This window comes from Triticum dicoccoides, chromosome 4A (assembly GCF_002162155.2).
Source record: "Triticum dicoccoides isolate Atlit2015 ecotype Zavitan chromosome 4A, WEW_v2.0, whole genome shotgun sequence".
Classification (NCBI taxonomy): domain Eukaryota; kingdom Viridiplantae; phylum Streptophyta; class Magnoliopsida; order Poales; family Poaceae; genus Triticum; species Triticum dicoccoides.
Genome location: NC_041386.1, coordinates 733,667,550 through 733,675,976, shown reverse-complemented (window position 1 = coordinate 733,675,976; position 8,427 = coordinate 733,667,550). Strand labels below are relative to the sequence as shown.

Below are 8,427 nucleotides of genomic sequence, written 5' to 3'. Positions count from 1 at the left end.
GCTCGGCCTTGCTGCGGTCCGGCGGCCCTGCGGTGGCGGCCGGCGGCAGGCGTGGTGTCGGCGCCGCTCCTTGGCGGCGGGACGGCGTGGTGGTGCTGGGTGGCCGTCGTCGCGCCCCCGGCCCAGATCTGGGCCTGGCGGGCCCCATCTGGGTCCTAGCGGGCCGGCTCCCCTACGTGGCCTCGTTGTCTGCGGCGCGGTGAGGAGGAGGAGCGGCTCGGATACGGGGCGGCAGCGCCGACCGCGTGCCGGCAGCAGCGCGAAGGCAGGAGCTTTACGAGCCCACGAGGGCTCGGCCGGGCCTGTGGGCCCACGGGCCTGGTGTGCTCCTGCTATTGCGTCCGGACGGCTACCGTCACGGACGGTGGAGGTGGGGCCCTCCCGCGTGCCAACGGTGCTGATGCCCTAGTCCCGGCTCTGATTATTCGCCGTGTTGTCCTCACCCCGTGTTGTCGTGGTGAGACGGCGTGGGGGCCTCCTGACCGTGTTGGCGTTGGGTGGTGGTTGGTTTGGTGGCTGGCTCCGGAGCGCCCGAGGTGCGGGTTGGGATCGGGGGAAACCCCTGTCGGCTTGGCCGACACCGGCGAGGTGGCGCTTGTGGGTGCCACCTGACCTTCCGGGAGGGCGTTGGGGGCTACCCTTCTTCTCGCCTCGTCGTGTACCGGGGGAAACCCTTGGCAACGGCGTCGCCATCGTCACGATCCTTCTTGGAGGTGTTGATAGGTGCCGACGCTTCGGAGTATTGGACCCTAGTGGGAGATCCCGGTGGGCGCAGCGATAGCGAGGCTTCTTTGTTTTTTGTTGATCCGCCGTTGTCGGCATTTGTTTCTTTTGCTCTTTATCTGTCGTTTCCTTTTGGGCGTGACTGTGCTGCTTCCGCCCCAGCACCTATCCTTGTGTGGCTCGGTTGGTTGCTTTGTATACAAAGCGGGGGGAAACCCTTTTTCGGCATAACGAAATTGTTCATGTAGCCATGTGGCATTTTTCTTGTTATATATCATCTCAATCTTGTGCGCTGTTTGTACCCCTCACATTTTCTACTTTCTGAAACTAATCGTATTTGTTAGGTTGAATCATATTATTATTCAGCATGGCAGAAAAACATCCTCCATATGTTTTGCAAAAATACAATAAAGCCTGCTACGTAGTATGTGCTTCAATCAGGGCTTTTTGGCCCAATTATGTTTTTCTTTTTCTTTTTTGAACATAGGCCAGGTCCTATTCCAGCAACAAGTGTCAAGGGGTTCCCCGTATATTTAACGTCAGCTAGATATCCGGGTACGTACCAGGAAAGGGATCCGTTGGAGAGGTTCCCTCGTTCGTTCCCGTCTTGTTGTTCCCCACCGATCGTCCTCCCAGAAGCGAAGCGCCGCTGGCCGCCGTCACCGTCCTAATCCAAAATACCACCGTAAGATCACCACCCATTACTCTCTGTTCATCTTTTCCCACAGAGATCAATGATTTCCTCTCTCTATTTAATTTGCAGATCCACCCGACCGGACCTAACCCTGTCTCCCGCTTCTGATCCATGTTCGAGAGGAACACCAAGTCGAGGATGGAAAGCCATCCAGGGCTGACGTCAGGTGCGGCCGGCCTGCTCACCGACGACCTCATCCTGGAGATCTTCTCCCGTCTCCCTGCCAGATCCCTTCACCGCTTCAAGTGCGTCTCCGTGTCCTGGCGCGACCTCAACACCGACCCCGCAAACCGCAACAAGCTGTCCCAGACTCTTGCCAGCTTCCTGTACACGTCCCCCGGCGGCAGGGACCACCACTTCGCCAGCGTCTCCGGGGACGGCGCAGCCCCATTCGACCTTTCCCTCCCTTACCTGCGCAATGACAAGGACGATAAGGGCATCATCCTCGTGGACGCCTGCAATGGCCTCCTTCTCTGCCGTCGCCACAAGAAGAACAAGGTGACCCCATGGAAAGGGGATGATTTCGGTTTTGTGGTGTGCAATCCCACCACAGGGAGGTGGATGGAGCTGCCCCCACAGCCGCAGGCGCCGCCGAGAAGATATACCCACACCGCAGGCGCCGCCGAGAAGATATACCCACACCGCAGGCCTGGCTTTTGATCCGGCAGTCTCGTCCCATTTCCACGTTTTTCATTTCGAAGAGACCTATGCGGGATCTTACATAACAGGAGTGAACATCTACTCGTCGCAAACAGGAGCTTGGAGTCATAGGGACATCAGTGGGATGGTTGACAAAGTTACCCTGTTCTCTAGGAGTAAATGTGTCTTTGCTGGAGGTATGATGTACCTCATGGGCAATCTGGAGGAGATGAACGGTGAGTATGTGCTGGTGGGGGTGGACATGGAGGGGAAAGTGTGGAAGACTATCCGCACGCCGTATGGTCGAAGATTTGGTATGATTGGATTGTCTCAGGGGTGCTTACACTATCTTGTAGCTTCTGCCGGTAATTACGATGCAATCCAGGTTTCTGAGATAGCGCTCTGGTGCCTCAAGGATCGTGACAGTAAAGAATTAGTCCTGAAGCATACCGCCAACATCAATAAGCTTATGAGCATGACTGAAAAGATGTACATGGTGGCTGAGATTCATCCAGATTGCGACACCATTTTCTTGGTTTCATTTGGTGGTGATACCTTGGCAGCGTACGATATGCGACATCAGAAAGTTGGTTGTATCCTTAATCTTGAGAAGAACACACGATGGTTTCTACCTTATGTTCCTCTACTCTCGGAGTCATTAGCAGGTGAGGATTGTCGGTAGTGTTATCTTCAAACCACGCTTGTGCTTCCTCAAAGAATTGGCTCTTCTGTTGGCTGAAGTACCTGTTTGTGTACCTCTGGATCTGTTTGAATCATGCCACTCAATTTTCTAGTGCTTACTCTCTTGCTTGGTTGATTTTCAATTCAGAGCAATGACTAGCAATGCCTGGTATACATACAGATTAAGCATTATGTCGTTTCCAAAGAGCATTCTTACCCTTGTTCTTATTTTCCTAGCACTGGTTGTTGTTCTGGACATGTGTTAGTTCCATGGGGCTAAATTGCTTAATTATACTGTAATCGTTCTTCCTTTCCATAAGAATCAGCTATAATGGTTATCCTAAATCCAGTTGCAGATTGTGAACCAGGTAGTGTAGTAAAAGGTTCAATCAGACTGATTACTGGTGTGATTTCTAGTACTTTGGTAATACACTGCCTTTGAGCAAGTTCTTTTTATTTATGTTTGCTGTAGCTAGTGAATTGAGTAGAGCTTTGGATCTATTAATCACAGAGAAATTGCATCAATGTCAACAAATAAAATTGGAGTTCACACTCTTGTACAAATAGCAGCGCCCAGGTGAAAGAAATCAGTACACCAAAGTTTTACTGACAATAGTAATAACAGTTTTATAGAAATGCAGCTTCAAGGACATGTACGATATTTGTCCGTGGACATGGCTGTATGACCACAAAAATAAGCCCTCTTGGTGCCCGCTATGTTGACTGATTTGGCTGCGTTGCTACCCTGTCTGAGTCGGCCCACCAAAAGTTGTTGTCGATGCGATAATTACTGATTCTTGAATGAGTTTGTTTTAGGACTCTGGAATGAAAATAGACAATCTGAACTGAAAACAGTTGAGATGAATCATTCAAGAATGCCATTTTATTCCAAGAAAAGCTCCGAGCTGCTTGAGAACTAATGATGTAGTATTTACATTAAACTTGGCATGGACCGAGTCAGATGCAGGTATCAGTTTTGAATTCCTAGAGAAATATTACGACAGGAGAAGATTGTCTGTTCTCTGAAAACAAAATCATTAGGAAAAACTGTAACATATAATTACTTTTTGATGACGTGGTTGATTGACCTCAAGAGATGACTTTAGGAGGAGCAGGGGATTTGCCTGACATGTTTGAGTAGTCTGATCAAGCCGCGAGTTTTAGTTTTTGCCAATGTAAATAGTATGTTCCTTATGTTCTGCATACACTTTACTCGACATCTGTGTACCCTTATGTTCTGCTAGGGCAGTTTTCTGGGTTCGCATTTATGAATCATGATGTTTGCATTGGGGGGCATTCTTGCTAGCTTTTCTGGAGAAGTAACCCTTGAGCAATGGAGCTGTGTATACATGTGTTTTCCCAGATGGCATGTGCAATCATCTGATCATGCATCCTGATGGTATGTGATCGCTTCCTATGTGTTACAGTGGCATTGATTTTCTTCTATAAAATGCTCAAGATTTCAGTGGCGCCTCGGGCATTTGTCTTATATATTTATCAGTCTGTCATGTAAAATGCTGTAAATCACACCTATTTTGAGTTTCTCTATTGTTTTACTTCCATATGATGAAGCTGCCCTCGCGTCTGTCAGTAGAATAATTTGGTTGAACAACATTATCAACCATTTGACCAAGGACTCGCTCTGCCTTGTCATGCTTTGATTATCTTGTGATTGGAGGTTGAGGAAGGTTAGGTTTCATGCTGCGTTTGGTCTGGTACATAGTGCCATGCTTGCTTACTTAGCCTAACTAAACCATTTGGTGTTAATTGCTATGTTAGGTAGCTAACATTTTAAGCATGTTCACATAACTGGGTTTGGACAGAGATTGGTAAAACCTTTTATTGTACATTTAAATTCAACGCTCCGTTTGCATTGCATATTTAAGTTAATCTCTTTTTGTAATTATTCTTTTCTTGTCTTTGTTGTGATCTCACGTCTGGGTTGAGTCAAATACAGCGCAAAAGACAGAAATAACTAAAAGTGATGAATAAAAGCATCCCCTTTTCCATTCAGCTTGGGTGACCGGCAAAACACAGTTGAAGCAGGCAGAGATACCCAGGGTTGTGCACAATAGTTTTCTGCTTGGGGCAGCATGCAGGTGAAGAAGTCTATACACCAGAGTTCTTAACGTAGACACAGAGTGTTGCGGAGATCACGACGTCTGTTGTAAGTTGCTTGGAGGACATGCAATTTTCTGAAACTAAAACTGTTAAGCCAGTTGAATGGGGTTTTCACAGACACAGACTGAAACTTTTGTTAATGATCTGCCTTGGACCACATCAGTCTGTAGTTAGTGGCCAACATCTGCAGCAATACTCTCTCGGTCATTTTTATCTTCATAAAGAGCTGGCCATTCATTTCATCATTTGTCTTGAGTTTGAACATCATATGTAAGCAGAGGATTTTATCCTAGCTAGTAGCATATATACATAATCTTGGTCTAGTGGATTTTGCATTTTCCTACCTGTGTAATTTTTTCCAGTTTCTTTGATTCAAAGTGGACTCTCTCCTTTTGCGTACAGCTACGATGAACTAATTAACCAAGGAGAGAATAAAAGCACTCAAACCCGACTCAGACGTCGGTAACTTTTAGGACCCCTCCACAAAAAAGTCCTTTCCTGCATGAAATGGCAGCAAAGATTCGACACCAGTAACAACTACACATGGAGGCTGGGAACACTGCTTATCATAGATGTCAAACTTGTTGCAGGCGGCAACGAGGCAGACAGGCAGGCGGACCACCTATATTCAGGTACCTGCGAAGAACATGGCAGACTCCAGGTACCGGCAATCGGTTTCCAGCCAGGGGCGGTGCTCCCTAGCTATGGCGGCGGCGGCTGTCCCTTTCCTCTGGCAGTGTGGCAGCCGTGGTGGCGGCTGGTGGTTGGTTCGGTGCCGATCTGTCGTCGGCTTCACTTGCCATGACGCGAGTTTGGGACCGTGGAGGTTGGGCTTCAGCGGTGGGCACTTCGATGGTTGGTGTGTGCCACTTTGGACGGTGTCAATTCGGGAGCGCTCCGGTTGTGGCGGTGCAATAGCCTTTGGTGAGGCTAGCCTCCTTGGTACCGCGGCACGAGTGCACTAGTAGAAAAACCCCATCTGTCCCGGTTGGTGAGGGCCTTTTGTCCCGATTACTGAACCGGGACTAAAGGGTCGTTACTAATGCCCTAGACTTTTAGTCCCGGTTCTTTCACGAATCGGGACAGATGGGCCTCCACGTGGCCACTGTAGGCAGCCCAGGCAGAGGGCCTTTGGTCCCGGTTGGTTGTACTAATCGGGACCAATAGGCATCCACGCGTCAGCATTTCAGTGGTTTGGGTTTTTGCTTTTTGTTTTTGAGGTGGGGGGGTGTTGCGGGTTTTGGGGGGTTAATTTATATTGTGTTAGCTAGCTAATTAATATAGAGAAGTGTCCTCTCTTATGTCCGTGCTTGGTCGACGCTACGTACTATATACATAGAGAGGCCCTCGACACGCTAGCTAGTAAGAAAATGAAGGAAATCATTAAGTGCAGAAATTTGTCATGCATACCGAGAGAAGTGATCGATCGACCTCTCCTTCTCCGAGAGATTGGTCGAACAACAAGTTTTCGTATTATCTATCTGACGCTACTGGCTACATACATATACAATATTTAAGATCTCTTACAATCCCCTAGCATTTGAAATCAACTTCCACATGGTATTCTTCGGTTTTATTGATGACGTGGTCAAGAAAGAATCCCGCCAATTCCTCTTGAATTGCTTTCATGCGATCTTGTGGTAGGAGTTCATTCCGCATCTGCCACGTCTAATTTGAAGAAGGGGGTTAATACATATATATGAATGAAACTCAACAGAAATGATGGTGTAATAAAATAAAATTGTGAATATTATTGCTTACGCACTTCATATTGTCTTTTAGAGTAGCCCCGCTTATTTTTCAAAGTCGCATTGTAGATGAACTCGCACACGTAGTATCCACAGAAATTATTCCCTTCTTCCTGCCACAAGCACTTTACGAAAAATAGAGGTCAATCAAACTGATAATGAAGCATTATAAATGGCATTGATGAAAGTATAGCTATAGAATCAACGGGAGATGCGCGCAACTAGCTAGCTATATAGTAGTACTTACTTTCGTGTATGTATATCGCAGCTCCTTCGGCAGTCCCGAAGATTCTACGGTGAACTGTTTCCAAACCCTGCAAGACAAAAAAAATAATTATTATTACTTGAGATATCAGGAAATGAACAAAAAGTTGCCGATATGGTGCGATAATGATCGATTGAACTTACTTGTTGAGCAATTTAGTCATGTCCGCATAGGTTTCGGGATCTTTTCGTCTCGAGTCTAAGACGGTTACTAGTCCCCGCTCAAGCTTAATCTCCAGAAGAACATAGTGAAAGCTGCGCACGCATGCATAACTCATCAATTACATTACTATAATCTCGCTCGAGTAATAAGGGAAACCGAATATGCACACGACAGTAACACTCACTTGAAGTTGTAAGGAAAGAGTATGGTATCTTTGTTTTGATTTTTGATCAACGATTGTAGCAAGTTGGCCTCGGCTTCTTCGGCGTGCTTTTTAACCTGAATTTCATCTATGATATTTGTGTTAATGAATCCAATATCATACATTTCTTGTTTTCTGCACTTGACGATCTTCAATCTGCATAATATAGTGAGGATAATTAATTATAAATACATGCAATGAAAGAGCTGAGCTATATATAGAGACTTAATGACATAAATAGTACTTACAGACAGTAGCAAAAGATCGTTAATTTATCGAGGGCCTTTTGATTGAAGAACTCGAAGAACTCCTCAAATGGAACAGTCAACAGATCAGTTCCAACGAGGTCGTGCTCCTCTTTAATTCTCAGATACAAAGTATTCGTCCCCCCAGACTCTCTGCAGGTTTTCATGTACCAATTATGGAATCTTCGCATCATCGTTGTTAGAGATTTTTCATCTTTGACAAGAGGCTTCCCGTACTCGTATCTGTGTTTGTCCACCTCCATGAAATCAAAATGTACATCGTCAGGCAGGTAATCTGCAAGATTGCCATAACCGGGCACCGTCCTCGGAGCATTAGCGACGATGTCGCTAGACACATTGAGCGGGGGGCACGATTGGTTCGCTTGTTCGCCGAGCTGGGCAATTTTTTTCCCAGCTGCTCGTCATTCTTTTAACCTTTGATCACTGACAGTAGTTCCTGACCGCGACGCTTCTTGATATGCCTTTTGAGTAATGCGCTCATAGTTGGTTTTCGGCGGAGAGTTTGGTGGTTTCCTCAGGGCATCGATAGTGCGCCTTGCTTTCACCGGATCTACCTTCTCCTCCGGAGGTGGATGTCTCTGCGCTTTCAACCCTTCAAATAAGTCCTTCACTTCGGTCCGCACAATCTTCTTGTTTTCCTCCACGGTCATCTCGTACGGTAACTTCTCTAGAGGCTTGAGAGGTGGACCGTATCTGTATTGCCTCCCGCTTCTGCCTGTACTGCTAGACGCCGGAGTAGACGGAGCGGCTGCGGCTGTCTTCTTTCGTGCTTGCTTACGAGGCGGAGGAGAAGGACTACGATGCGCCGGCGAAGACGGGACGGCGGCAGGTCTCTTCCGCCCTTGCTGGCGAGGCGGAGAAGGAGGAGGCTGCTGGCTGCTCGGGCGCGCCGGCGCAAGTGGAGAAGGAGGCGGAGTGCCGCCATG

At 47.5% G+C, this 8,427-nt stretch overlaps 1 pseudogene; it reads left to right on the top strand.

The window, feature by feature from the left end:
• Positions 1-1,528: 1,528 nt before the first annotated feature.
• On the top strand, positions 1,529-2,738 carry LOC119284309 (annotated as a pseudogene).
• The last annotated feature ends 5,689 nt before the right edge of the window (positions 2,739-8,427 follow it).